Raw genomic sequence first — 13,774 nt, forward strand, 5'->3', positions numbered from 1 at the left:
TACGTTCTTAGAAAATTGAGATTTAAATATGCACTGCAATTTTAAATAAGGCTTCCTTTTTGTAAAAAAAAAAAAAAAAAAAGAAAAAAAAAAGAAAAGAGCCATTTTGCTGTCACTTGGTGCAAAAATTTTTTGGTTTACAAGTTCATTTTCTTCCCCATATTTTTTGTTATGCAGAAGGAAGAAATCCCTTGCTGCTTACCTTCATTTGCTTTTTTTTTATAAACACCCCAACAATATAGAATTTTTTCTAAAGCTGAAACTTTGCACACTGCCCTTTGTCTTAGTGTGAGAGCAGAAGTTCTTCACAAGCTGTTCCATCCAGCTTGTGTCCCTCTCCACAGGGTGCAGTCCTTCAGGATCAGACTGCTCCAGTGGGTTCACAAGTCCTGCCAACACATCTGCTGTAGAGCAGGCTCCTCTCTCCATGGGGACATGAGTCCTGCCAGGAGCCTGCTCCAGCACAGGATCCCACTGCTTCCCACACGATCACAGCCTTCTTCAGGCATCCACCTGCCCTAGGGTGGGTCTCCTCCACAGGCTGCAGGTGGATCTCTGCATCCCTTTGATCCTCCCTGGGCTGCAGGGGCACAGCTGCCTCACCATGGGCTCACCATGGGCTGCTGGGCCGGAGCACCTCCTGCCCCTCCTTCTGCACTGACCTGGGTGTCTGCTGTTCCTCTCACTCCTTTCTCCAGGTGCTGTTGTGCAGCTTTTCCCTGCTTCTTAAGTACGTTATCCTTGAGGCACCACTGCTGTTGCAGATGGGCCCGGCCTTGAGCAGCAGTGGGTCCCTCTTGGAGCCAGGTGGCTTTGGCTCCATCAAGATGTAGAAGTTTCTGGCAGCTTCTCACAGAAGCCATTCCTGCAGGCCCCTGCCCTGCTGCCAAAACCTCACCACACAAACACAATACAAATATGAAGAAAATTAATTTTCATGAGGCTTTGTATCACACCAATCAAATTATTACTGAGGTAGTCCTGCTTTTCATAAGTTGTCTTGATCATTTTGCTTTGTTGTGATGAAAAATATTTTACTGAAGTAAAAAAGCTGAATGGCTGAAATTCGAAACAAGCTTGGTCATTAACTACACTTAGGTTAAAATATGCACCCATGTCCAATTGCCAGTGGAACATTTAAGAGGTACCTGATTAATACTGGAAACAAGTCATGAACAGCATAGAGGTTGTACATTTTTAATGTGTGTAATCTAAACATACACAATCTAATATTTAAATGACTAAACCTGTAGTTTATGTATAATAAATATTACTTACTCTAAGGTAGTGGCTAAGGAAGCAAAATCTCTTCATGGGCAGCTGTTCAAAATGCTGCTGCTACTCTGTACCTTCTTTAGGTTATGCTTCTAACAAAATCTGCTTACAGTTATGGTTTATCTGGGTAATAGCTCTGCTACTGAATCGTGACTTACTCTTCCTAAGCCATGACAAAATGAAATTACAGCCTACGTTGCCCACTACTGTAGTATTGAGTGGCAAGAAATCTCTGCTGGGAGCTAGCTGCAATTGGGAAAAATCCAGAAATCAGCTAGTGCCATGATTGAAATAAAGCCACCAAATGCGGTTTTATGCTAATGCAGCGTGAGAGAATAAGAAAACAAAAGCAGTTTTTGAGCTCTGAGCAGCACACCACGACAGGAAGATTTTATACATCCTCTTTGGCATGCACATATGCATATTCTCAAAGAATGTGAGCAGGTTGAAAGAGGAATAGTGTATAGGAAGGACAGAGGAAACAAGATTGCTTGCACCTTACAGAACTCGGGGCTTTCTCTTCCTTGCATTTGGAAATTGATTTCTAGATACGTACAATATTGGGAAGCATTGTGACAGTGAATTTTGCATATTGAAGATGCTATATTGAAATGTAAGAGAGACAGAAATACTGGCTTTAATGCAAATTTTTTCCACTTTACATTCCTTTTCAAGTGAAGTCAGGAAAGGAAGATACATATGTGTCACAGTTATTATGTTACATGGTAGCTTCCAAAGCATCATAGCTTTCAGCTCTGATGTACATTCATATCTACTCTGTCAATCCAGTTCTCTTCCTATTTCTAGAGTTCTTAAAATAAGGAGCTCTTTGGGTATTGATAATTAGGGACTTCTTGCTGACAGTGGAACCATAAACAAATTTAGCAATAAATTGTAATTGACCATCATTACTTTCAGTTAATAATTGGTTTGGAAATTTAGATTATTTCCTTACTTAATAGAATGTGTTGGTTTTGGAAATATATGAAGAAAAAGTATGAATGAAAAGCTTGTAACTGACTTGAATTTTTAAACCTTTTGAGTCTTGATTAAATTCTTGGGTTAGATGAGATAGGCTTCCAGAAGGGCAGTATTAAAAAAAACCAACACTTTTCCATTGTGCATAGTCTTGTTTGATTTGAATATTCATTAAGAATTAAGCAGTCAAAAGAAAATTGCAAGGTGTGTGCTTTGCAATGACATAAACAGGGATCCTGATGTGTAAAGGTATGTCTGGAGGCTGGTGGCATCCTGTTGCACCCTTATGTTTTAAAGTGCTGTTCTCTTGCTACCAGATTTCTGAGATAAATTTCTTAACCTAGAAGTATATTTCTTGTCTTATGTTTTACATAGAACTAGAAGGTATGTAATTAAAGAAAAATTATATATTTTAATTCCTCATTAGTCCAGCTTTATTACCCTGCAGATTATTTTAGCACATCACCTGTAATCATGTTCTATATGACAGAAGAAGAATTAGATCTTTAATTGTTAGTCTCTGTATAAGATTTGAACACATTATCATAGTTACCCAATTAAATGCTCATGTTTACTCTAAAGGTTGATTTTATTTTCAAGTCTTTCGAAGAAATATAGCCATACATGTTGCTTGAAGTAATGTGTCACTCATCAGTATAAATTGCTGATGGTGTCTGGGAAAAATCTAATCCTATTGAAGAAGGAGAGAGAAAGGTGGGGGGAGGGGAAACAAAAAAAAGTGCCATTTTATGAAGTGCTAGGCAAGATTTGCTTTTCGTCATCATGTTAGATAGTCGAAGTGAGCTTCAGTTGCCATTCTCAAACAGAAATTCTCTTAGTACCAGCCACATTTAATCACATTTCGCAGAAGACATCTGGGCATTGCCAGTTTGTGCTGTGTCAGCCACTTTCTCTGCAAAGGAGTGTCTCATCACTTGGATTTTAGCATTCTGTAGCAGAAAAGTTCCATCCTCTTAAAATTGGCTCAGCAGATAGCTTGTGTGGGAATATAACTGCAAGAGCAATACAATCAGTTCTACCAAGAAAGTGCACGACTATTACATGGAATTTTAAGATGGCTTTTGAAAAGATTTTCACAAAACTGTTAAAATGTATAGTGCATTGTTAAATTCTAGTAGCAATTAAGTTTATCTTAGATTTTTTAGTAAATGTGGCTTTGGCAACCGTTGAAATTTATTATCTGGTTCAGTGGTTTGAAACATCTTTGTGCGTGTTTGAAAAGTCTTAAGTGTATTTCAGCTGTGACAAACATTGCCAAAAGATTTTATATGTGGAAAACCTTGGAATCTGGAGATATCAAGATTCTTTCTAGCTACTAATCTCATGAAGACTGAAGGGCAGATGGTATCCTTTCAGATGTGATATAAATAGCTGAAGAAAAGTGTCAAAAAGGAAATAAAATAGCAAGATAACTCAATATTTACGGAAGGTACCCACAAGTGTACTTCGAGTGAGTTAATCACATCACATCAGATACTTATTTTTGGAAATAGAAGGGTGTCAGCAGATTGATGCAGTCATTGACATAACGAATATTAAATCTGTAACCAGTCCCATGCAGTAAATAAGGATACATATGAGGTACTAATATTTAGAAGCATATTTTTTATCACATTAATATGCATTTGCCTTACCATGTTCTCATACTGCATAATATCTCCACTGCTTGTTTAAGTTGAATGTATTGCACAAGACAGAGGAATTGCTGAACTTAGGTGTTCTAAATACTTTGTTTTTTATCTTGCTGATTCTTGAAGGTCTTTAAAATGTTTGTTTTCGTGTAATGATAACTTCAAGAATCTTAAAATTTAAAAGTAATTATGAGAAAATATAAAAAGATTGTGATTTGAGTGCTGTAGTCTATTAATCTGTTAATAATTCTCTCACTGAATGAGCTATTTACCTGTCATTGTTTATGTGCTTTCTGGGTATAGCATAGACAGAGACTGAAAAGCTCCTTTATATAAAAATAGTAAAATAGTGAGAAGATAATAGATGTGCTGGCTAATAGACAATGAATCATTTTATCCCCTGACTCATCTCTTCATGCAAAACAACCTGCTTCAGTTAAGGATTAGTAAAATGGTCAAGGCATTCCCTTGGGAATATTATTTGGAACCCTCTTAAGAAGAGGAAGAGGGAAGCAAACTGTGATCTTCCCTGTGATATGGAATGTGTTCACCAGTTAATTTAGGACGGCATTCAAACCATTGTCTGAAAATAAGGCATAAAGAATGTCTATCTCTCTTATGTTTGGGGGTTTGTTAATTTGTTTTTTGTTGTTTGTTTTTGTTTTGGATTTTTGTTTGTTTGTTTTGGATTTATTTTTTTTTATTAAATTAAAATGGAAAAATGTAGGGCCTGGTCTTAAATCCCAGAGAGCTTCCAGTGAATTTCAGGAGGAGGAAGTGGGACTGTTGATAATCCAGGATAACACTGCTGAACTCTGAATAAACTGGTATTTAAAATAGCCTGTTATTTTAGAAAATCGTGTTACTAGTTGAAATAGTTCTACATTCTGGTATGTTGATTTTGATGGATTTTATCTGAGGTTTTTCAGTGTATATTTACATTAGCATTTTGGTTAAGGGTGGGAATGCCTTTTAGAAAAGAATCACTCAGTTGCCACCAGTGGCTCTGCTTTGATTTATATTATGGAATGGTTTTAGGAGTTTGCAAAGTGAGTTTCCATCAAGGGGCACTAAAGCCTAGGAGGTATTCTGACTGCTAATGGGCATGCTGTCTTCATGACCAAACTAGCTGTATCTTTGAAATACATGTTCTGCGTCTGGCTGGCTGGTCCTCAACACCAACTGCTTTGCTCTGAGGAGCTGCTCCTGTCACACCACAGTTTCCTGCTATGAAGTGACTCTTAATGTTTACTGTATCAAAGGTATAATTGTGTTTCATCTACTGAAAGAGTTGTTTTATTCCTATTTTGATAAGATAATTTGTGGAAATCTTCCATTAGTAATCTCAAGATCAAAATAGCATATCAAGGTCAAAAGATTAAAAATTAATACACATATCTGTATTGCTAGAGTATCAAATTTTATTGTTTTTCTGTTTGTATAAGCACTGTATGCTTTTAACTGAAAATATCTGATCTGCAGTGTTAAGGAACCATATTTAAGAGTAAGGGACTTGCTGTATGTTTTCTAGTACAGATGAGAAAAACAAAAAGGAATTTTGCCTGATAGAATCTCAAGAAAAAAAACCAAAAAACACCACCAGGAAAATATAAATATGCTTCTAGGAATGAGGCAGTAAAGTTGGCATTTTGTGTGAATTTAGCTTCATCATTCCCTGTACCATTTGCAGTGTTCTTAATTAGGGAAGAATGAGGAATTTCCAGGCCTTTATGAGGATGTTTTAAAGCTGCAGCAGTGGTTGTAACCTTTGAGTTCCTATGAGCTCAGCAAAAGATGGCTGATTAATGTTACATCTTAAACTGTATCAAATGGGCTGTTCATTACCTTTTTTAGTAAATATCCCGTTGTCATGTCAGTGCAGCTCAGTGTGCCAGCATAAAATATCCTAGCTGGCTACTTTAATTAATAAGAGTATGTATTTCTGTAGTATAAAGTTAAATGGAAATTTTCTTTAAGTATTCTAGTGACTAGCATGAATGAATAAATCAAGGGCACCCACAAAAAAATGTCCCTCATATTTGTTTGAAGCTTCTCAAAGGATATAAAAGATACTTCTTTTAATTTGGCACATTCAGATATTAGAGAGATCTTGGAGTGGGTAGGAAACATTTTTATAGAAAGCTACTGTTAATTTATTCTTTAAAAAATGTTTTTATAGTTTTGAATTAATGTTTTAATTTTCTGCTTTATCAGTTGAAAATAAATGATGGTAGTTTTTAAGAAGAGAGGGATAGGAAGAACAGGAGTGAGAAAAGCACAATGGCAAAAACAATGGGAATGCAAGAAGCGCCCTTGGCATAAAAGGAGAGCTGTACGCACACACACATTAATAAGAATGAGAAAATTCCACTTGGAAAATACACAGAAACCCTTACAGCGGAGAATGGGGTAAATTAAGAAATAGTGTTTCAGCAAAGTGGAAAGGAGGATTTGGAGGACATAGTGAGAGCTATTCTTGGAGAAGGGTAGAGTGCTTATAGAAAACCTCTGAAAAAAACAGGTTGGTCCCATGTAAAGTTAATTCAGAGAGCTATAAAACTTATGTAATAAACTTAGACTGCAAAAAAGGATGTACTAAGAAATCCTTTTCTTTTCTATTCATTTCCATTCTATTCCCTTTCTTTTTCTATTTCTTCTTGTTACTGGAAGAAAATTCTGGAAGTGGAGAGAGATGAAAACAAGTCTAGATTTAAAAAGTAGCCTTTGACGATTCTGTGATTCTTTTGGTGATCACACATTTTACTATAATCCTGTTTTGCATTATGAGGGGAAAATCTGGACTTTAAGGAGTTGAAAAGCAAGAATCAGTGCTGATGAAGATGTAAAGAGCTAAATAAATATTACTTAAAGGACTTCTCAAAGATGAAAAAAAACCCCCACAACCCTATGAATGTGCTGACCCTGTCTTGAGAATTAAGTTAGATGGTACAATTTAAAGCTTTGTTCCAACATCTGACAGACACACTCTGCATGCTGATGCATAATATCTGAAGATTTTGTGCTTGAAAAAAAGCCTTTTCTGAGCTACATTCTATTTTTGTTAGAATAAAGCAGCTGCTTTTTGGAGCAGAGATCTTCTCAAGTGTTCAATCTTCTCATTCAAGTTAAGAATTAACCAAATATTTTGAGCAAATTTTGCGTATGCTTTCTTCCAAGCTTCTGAAGTGGACTAAAGCAAACTATTTTGACCATAAATTGTGCAAATGTGCACTATTGACTTGAAGAGATGAAAGTAAGTTTGCTGCTGTACCCTACTCCCAAGTTGTCTCTGCCTCTGTAATCCAAAAGCTCAGAAAGTTTGGAGCATTTTAAACATGGCTTGAAAAGAAGTACAGCTGGGTAAAACTTTCTTCTGGAGGGACTATGAATGGATGCTATGATCTGCCCTGATCATTTCTGAAGGAATAAAACTTTGCTTAAGGAAGGAGACAACTGCAACCCCAAGTGTAGCCTCACTAGTGGAGTGATACCAGATGACTTTGTACATCTGCTGTTTAGAAAGTCTTAAGTGTTGGGTGTAAGGTGCCCCTGTCATTTTGTAAATATGTTGAAGTCAGTGATTGCAATACTATGTAACATACATACAGCTAGCTACACAGTAAACATGTACCCAGAGTACCAGATTAATATTGCGGAGACCTACAGTGTGTGAACTGCACATCACCTATGTGAGAGACAGCAGCAAAATCAGAGTCCACCCTTACTGTGGCTCTAGATGCTTGTGCTGTGCTTGAGAGTTTGTTTTGCAGCTCCTGAGGTTTGGGGTTTTTTGGTTTTGTTTTGGTTGGTTTGAGGCTTTTTATTTTTTTATTTTTTTGTTCTTTTGTTCGTTTGTTTTTTGTATTTTGGGTGTTTTTTCATGATGGAAAAAAGGGTTGGAGACAACAGAGCTGCACCAAACAGGCACAGGGAAAATGAAATCCAGCTGTAATAAATTATGTATGTATTGTCATAAAAAACTTTTTGAACTAAATAAAATAACAGCTATAAACTCCGTAAAGTATAAAATTAGGACAAAAATAACTTTTTAGGTTATAGTATCTGCCTGTAATCTAATAGTAAAAAAAAATAATAAAATAGCAGAACAATATATTGGAAGGAAACACAGTGTGGACAAAAAAAGGGAGATAGTACTGAATTACATGCACTGATAATAGCATAGTACAGCAGTCTTGCCAGTATATTAATATTCTGTAAAAGGATATTCATATAAAATCTGTTGCTCTGGTGCACCAGATAATTACCAAATTATGCAAGACATAGGACATTTAACACATACACCAAAAAAAAAAAAAAAAAAAAAGATAGACATTGGGTTTTTCCCTTTAGTGAAGAAATTTTAAGAATTCTTGGTGCTGATATACATGTTCATATAGAAATTTTTGCCAGTAGCTTAAGCTGTACTATATCTGTGATCAGTAGCTTTAATCCATAACAGTAACAGAGAAGTTAATACATACAGGATGAGTTTCGTGTTTTGAGTGTTAATTAGAAGTTCAGTTCCCTTTTTTGTATTCTAATGTGGTTTTATTAATTAAAGCATTTTAAGAGATGGTTTTTAATACAGTTCAAAGAATTCTGGGGTCAGAAAAGGCAGCTATTGAAAGGATAGCTGAAAGAATAACTTTTGAATGTTGGGAAATAGTGAATGGTGAGAAAGTAAATGGGAAATACAATAATCCAGGGGACTTTGATTGAGAAGGTGGAAAATTCAGTCCCAAGAGAGGTAGGATTAGTACACTGAGTAATGGAAATGTAGAAAATATGTGAGCTAGAAAGGAGAAATTAATTCAGGTTCCAGAGGTCAGTGAATGATAATACCTTCAAACAGTAAAATGTTCTTCTGTTTTCTGTTTCTATTTGCATGTGATAAAGTTAGAAGAAGAGATAGGAAAAACATTTTGAGAATGCTCTTTCTAGCTTTAAATATATGTAAATATTCCTTTTCTATTTGAAGAAGGCATCCAAAGAAAAATATTCCCCTGTTTCCTTTCATAGTTTAATCAAACACTTCTAGAAAATACTAACAATAATAGCATGCTTACTTTAAAGCAACAGTTAAGGTGGGAATTCACCTTTTGCACTTGGAAAGCTGGGTGGATTTCAAAGATGCAAGTATACTTTGTCAGTGCTATGGTTTATTGGAAGATAAAGGGATAATAAATTGGAACAGGTGGGTATTTATTGGAAACTCGTACCCTTATTAATTCCTTCATATTGTATAAGGTATTTGAAGAAAAAAAGCAAAACTAGTGTGAAGCTAAAGAATATAATTTAATTTCTATATTTAGAAAACAGAAGAATTATAAAAGGTTTTTGGTTTGTTTCTGTTTCTAAAAAAAGGCAGAGGTTTTAGAGATAGCTTAAAGTTTATTACTTGAACCGAGGTGGTTTCAGAGTGAGGTGAGAAAAGAGAACATGTTGTGTTAACAGTGCATAAACATAGAAGTCATTGTCCTCTTCTCCAGAGAGAGAAAAAATAGCCAAGGACATAACAACAGTGTTGCCTCTGACTGGCAGCATAGGAGGTTAGCACATGGGTGTTAGAGGTTGCATTTGTAATTTCCTATCTTTGGAGAGGGCAGAAGAAGAGAGGAGATTGTCAGATGCTGAATAAAAGCAGCATGAAGAGAATGACAAAGGCATAATAAAGAGGGAGGGAAATTTTACAACTGTGGAGCATGACTTAAAAGTTTAAAGCCCATATTCTTGCTTCATTAACTAACACAAGGTAAAGTCTGAGGAACAGCAAAGTGATTGATCTTGCATGTGAATAGATTGAGATAAACTCTACATTTCTCCCTGGGGATTTGCTTTGGCCGCTTGCGAACTGTGGAGAGCTACAGATACCTTGTCTGCAGCAGATTTTCTCAAATTCTGGCTAAGATGTTGCAAATATTTTCAAAGTATGCCCCTGGGGTGTAAGAACAAGAACAGTAGGAGTGGTTGCTCAGTTGCTGGAGGGATGTTCCGTGGTCTGGGCTGGAGAGGCACTGTGTGTTTGACCCAGGAAGGCTTTTTCTGTGCAGCACTGGAAATGACACTCTGTGAGGCTGAGAGCACTTTAGCACTTCAATAAAATTGTGCTAATTTCATCCCATAGTGCTTCAGCTGTAAGAAGCTGTCTTCATGTTTCAGAAAGGCCTTTCTTTCCCCCTCACTTTTGTAAGTCTAAAGGGGGACAAATATTTCTACTTTGTTACTGTTAGAAGTCTTTGTTAGTAACTCTGGCGTCCAATTCATTACTGCAGTCATGTTTTCACAGCCTGGTGTGAGAGATAAACCCTTTGCAAATGAAGACAGCATCCATTTTCTTTCTACCTCAGGCCACACAGAATTGATTGGGGTAATAAAATGACAGTACGATGTAATATACTGACGGCTCTTTAATTTGAAAACTAGTTCCAGGCTGATTCAAAACTTGCTTAAAGCTAATTTATGGCTTGTGTAATTCTCAACTGGACCAAGGTAAAGGATGATGTATGAAAAACGATGCAGAGTTAACATAATATATTCAAACCTGTCAGCTTGGAATCATCTATAAAGGATTTGTTTCAATCCTTTTTTAGTTTTGTTCTAAAGAAGCAATGGCAGAAAAAGTAGTGGCTGTTAGGCTGGTGTGAACACCGATGTAAGATGCTATTTTTCCATCAACATGTTTCAAATGGAAATTCTTGTGCTTTTTAAAGTATTTTATGCATAGTTAAAAATATAAAAATATACATCGGTTCTTCATTTTCTTTATTAAATAAGAAGCACTGTCAGGTTTCTATTTTGTTAAGTCAGTATCTGTGCTGACAGTAACATGGACTGGTAAATACAGCATTTTGCTACGGTGATGTTCACTGTCTGCTTTGCCTGTATATGTATATACAGCCTACACATGTCTTTATATACATGTATCCTATTTATATATACCATGCATACCTGTATATGTGTCTCAATCTTGAATTAAAGGTCAGGTTTTTGAAAAGCAAAATGTGAGAATAGTGAAATTCTTAAATTAAAAAATTAAAAACATAAATATCTCCCTTTGAAATCTATCACTTTCATGTGGTTTGCAAGTGAAATCCACATCTGTTCTGTATGCACTATTGATTTTTCAGCATAATGTGTCAGTGTTTCTTCTGCACAGAAAAGGACAGAACTAAAAGTACAGTGTGTGCTCCTGTATGGTAGAGGCAAAGAGCAAGTACACCAATTGCAGTGAAGGGAAGAAGAGAACTGAATACTGCAAAAACTAGTAAGCAGATTCCATCCCAGGACTAGAATATCTTATTTGCTATGTATTTGTGTCAACATATAATTAAAATATAACTTTTTGCAGAAAAGAGGTTGATCAAACCTATGCAGCTGTGGTATCTTAAACTGCATGAACATTTAGGTCACAGGAAAAGAGCCATAGTTAAAAGCAGAGTTATTACTTGCATAAGCATAGCAGAATGTCTACACATTTCATGTTTACTCTTCAAGGTTTTGTAAGCCCAACAAGGTTCATGTTCCGAGGAGCTTTGATCAAAATCTGCATTTTTCAGGAAAAAAAAAAATTACCGAGCATTTGGAATTTATTTGTTTTATAATGGGCTTATATTTTCATAAAGTATTTCTAAATTTTGAGGAAGCTGGTAGTACCATTTAGTGGCTTTCCCCTATAATTTATTAATTAATATAACTAAATACTGTGATCCATTATAATGCTATGTGTTGATCTGTCTGACTTGAAAGTGCAGATTTGTCATTTTTCCTGTGTAGTTTAAAAAATGTAATCGTGAGTTAATGAAGTGGGAAGGGGTTAAGCACCAGAAAAGACATGTACTAAAATAGTTACTGTGTTAATTATATGTCCATAAACCACTATGTCCTGCTACATTGCTGCTACAGCTGAAGCTGACAGATTAATGATAATGCCACTGTCATTGTTTTCATCATGCAGGACCTTGAAAAAATAATAAAGTGTCTTAATGAAATCACTTCATTAAATAAAATTTAATTATTTTTGAAGTTTTTCCTTTTAACACCCCTTTGGTAAAAATACTGATTCAGGTCAGTGGTACAGATTTTTTGCCTTTCCTTTCCAAATGTAAATAATGCTAATACTTTTTCAGGTTGTTTTACTTCCTAGAGTACAAGTGAAAATATGAGGATTTCTAATCAGAACAGTTGCTCACTTGGCCACATACTCATAACACACCTGGCAGCAGCTCCATAAAAGTTCTCATTTGCACCTTGCAGCGTTTTTATTGTGGTACTGCCCATGAAAGGGTCTCATTCCACTTATCGAATATGTTTCTGAAAGGTGTGTTTGTTGCCAGACTAACTCAGAACAACATAGATTGCCTGTGTTACATATTTAGATCACAGAATAGTCTGAATTGGGAGGGACCCACAAGGATCATCACGTGCAGCTCTGTAAGTGAATGGCCCATACTGGGTTCAAACCCAGGACCTTGGTGTTATACTAGCACCATGCTCTGACCAATCAACAATGTGAAAAGAGATAATAAAACCAGTGCAATTGGAAAGGGAGGCATATTTGCTTGGATTTGTTTCTGAATAATAAAGTAAATTAAGTTTCCATCCCTCCCTCTAAAAATAGAAGTATTGAATTAGCCAGCTGGTTCTTAGGAGAAAGATGGCCAAGCTGCTGGAGAAGAAGATGCTCGAGATTTGATATAAAAAGGAATCCATGGACCTGTTGAGACAAAGGAATGTAACAGGGACGTAAGCTTACCAAATTGCAGTTGCTCAGATAATTTTTGAAAAACACTGTTTATTACTTTAAAAAAAGGAAGTAACTGAAAATGGTTGCCACCGTTATCTGACCACAGGTAATAACAGCATAACAAAAGCTTGTTCAGGCACAAAATACAAGCAGAATTCAAGGAGAGAAATCTCTGAACCAACGAATTTAGACAAGTATGTAATTTTCTTCCAGCAGATGTGTTTGTTACTTTTGTTTTTGTAAGAAGTGCAGAAAAGCTTTTGGAAACATACTGAGCTGATAAATTGCATGGCATTGATTTAACTTTCTCAAGGAGAAAACAGTACTTTCCTATACTCAGAGTTAGCTAATAATTAATTGGATCAACAAGAAGAAATATTCTCATTGTCAGTTCACTGGGACCAAAGTGGGGTGGCCTTTGAGAGAGAGGATGTTTGCCTGTACAAGTCCAGGGAAATCAGTGAGCTGTCAGGATGAACATGATGCAAAGTTCCTTTTGATGTCATATGATTTCCCTATGCTATGTATTGAAAAATCAGAATTTTATTATCAGAATGCTAGAGATGTTTCTCCTTGCAGCTCACTCTGCTTGGCTGATATTCTTTCAAGATATCTGTTAACATTTTAATTGATGGTATTCTTTAGTCTTCACTAAAAACTACTTTTTTCTGAAAGCTGTTTTTTTCCTAAAATGTCTTCCTCATACCAAACCTGAATTTTAAAATGGTGGGTCACAAAATGGTCCAGAATATCCTTTTTCTAAGTCAGAGAGACGTGATGTAATGAGAAAGGTGTAAAGAAGCTTTATTGGAAATATTTAAGCTCAGAAGGTATTTTTACCACTTTATGCTCTTTGGGAACTCCCTCCATGTGTCAATTCTTTTACAGTATCTGGTCTCACCAGATGTGATTCTCTGTATGATTCAGTAATGGTTGCTGGACCAGTGCTCACTTTTTCCCTTTCCATGCAATGGGCTAAACTGCAATTGCTGAATATTATCATTATGAAATTTTAATTTACTTTTTACAGGTTGTTATGTTTGAAAACTTAATAATGAGCTCTGCAGCTTGCAGTTTCCAAAAGTATAATCTTGATTTCCTTGCAATTAGTGAATGTAGGAAGAAA

The 13,774-nt window shown here is 35.9% G+C and overlaps 1 protein-coding gene across 6 annotated transcripts in view; it reads left to right on the plus strand.

Moving 5' to 3' along the window:
- Positions 1 to 13,774, plus strand: part of PHF14 (PHD finger protein 14) — a 162,416-nt gene that overhangs the window by 114,282 nt on the left and 34,360 nt on the right. The window lies entirely within an intron of this gene.

Source organism: Parus major, chromosome 2, assembly GCF_001522545.3.
Source record: "Parus major isolate Abel chromosome 2, Parus_major1.1, whole genome shotgun sequence".
Classification (NCBI taxonomy): domain Eukaryota; kingdom Metazoa; phylum Chordata; class Aves; order Passeriformes; family Paridae; genus Parus; species Parus major.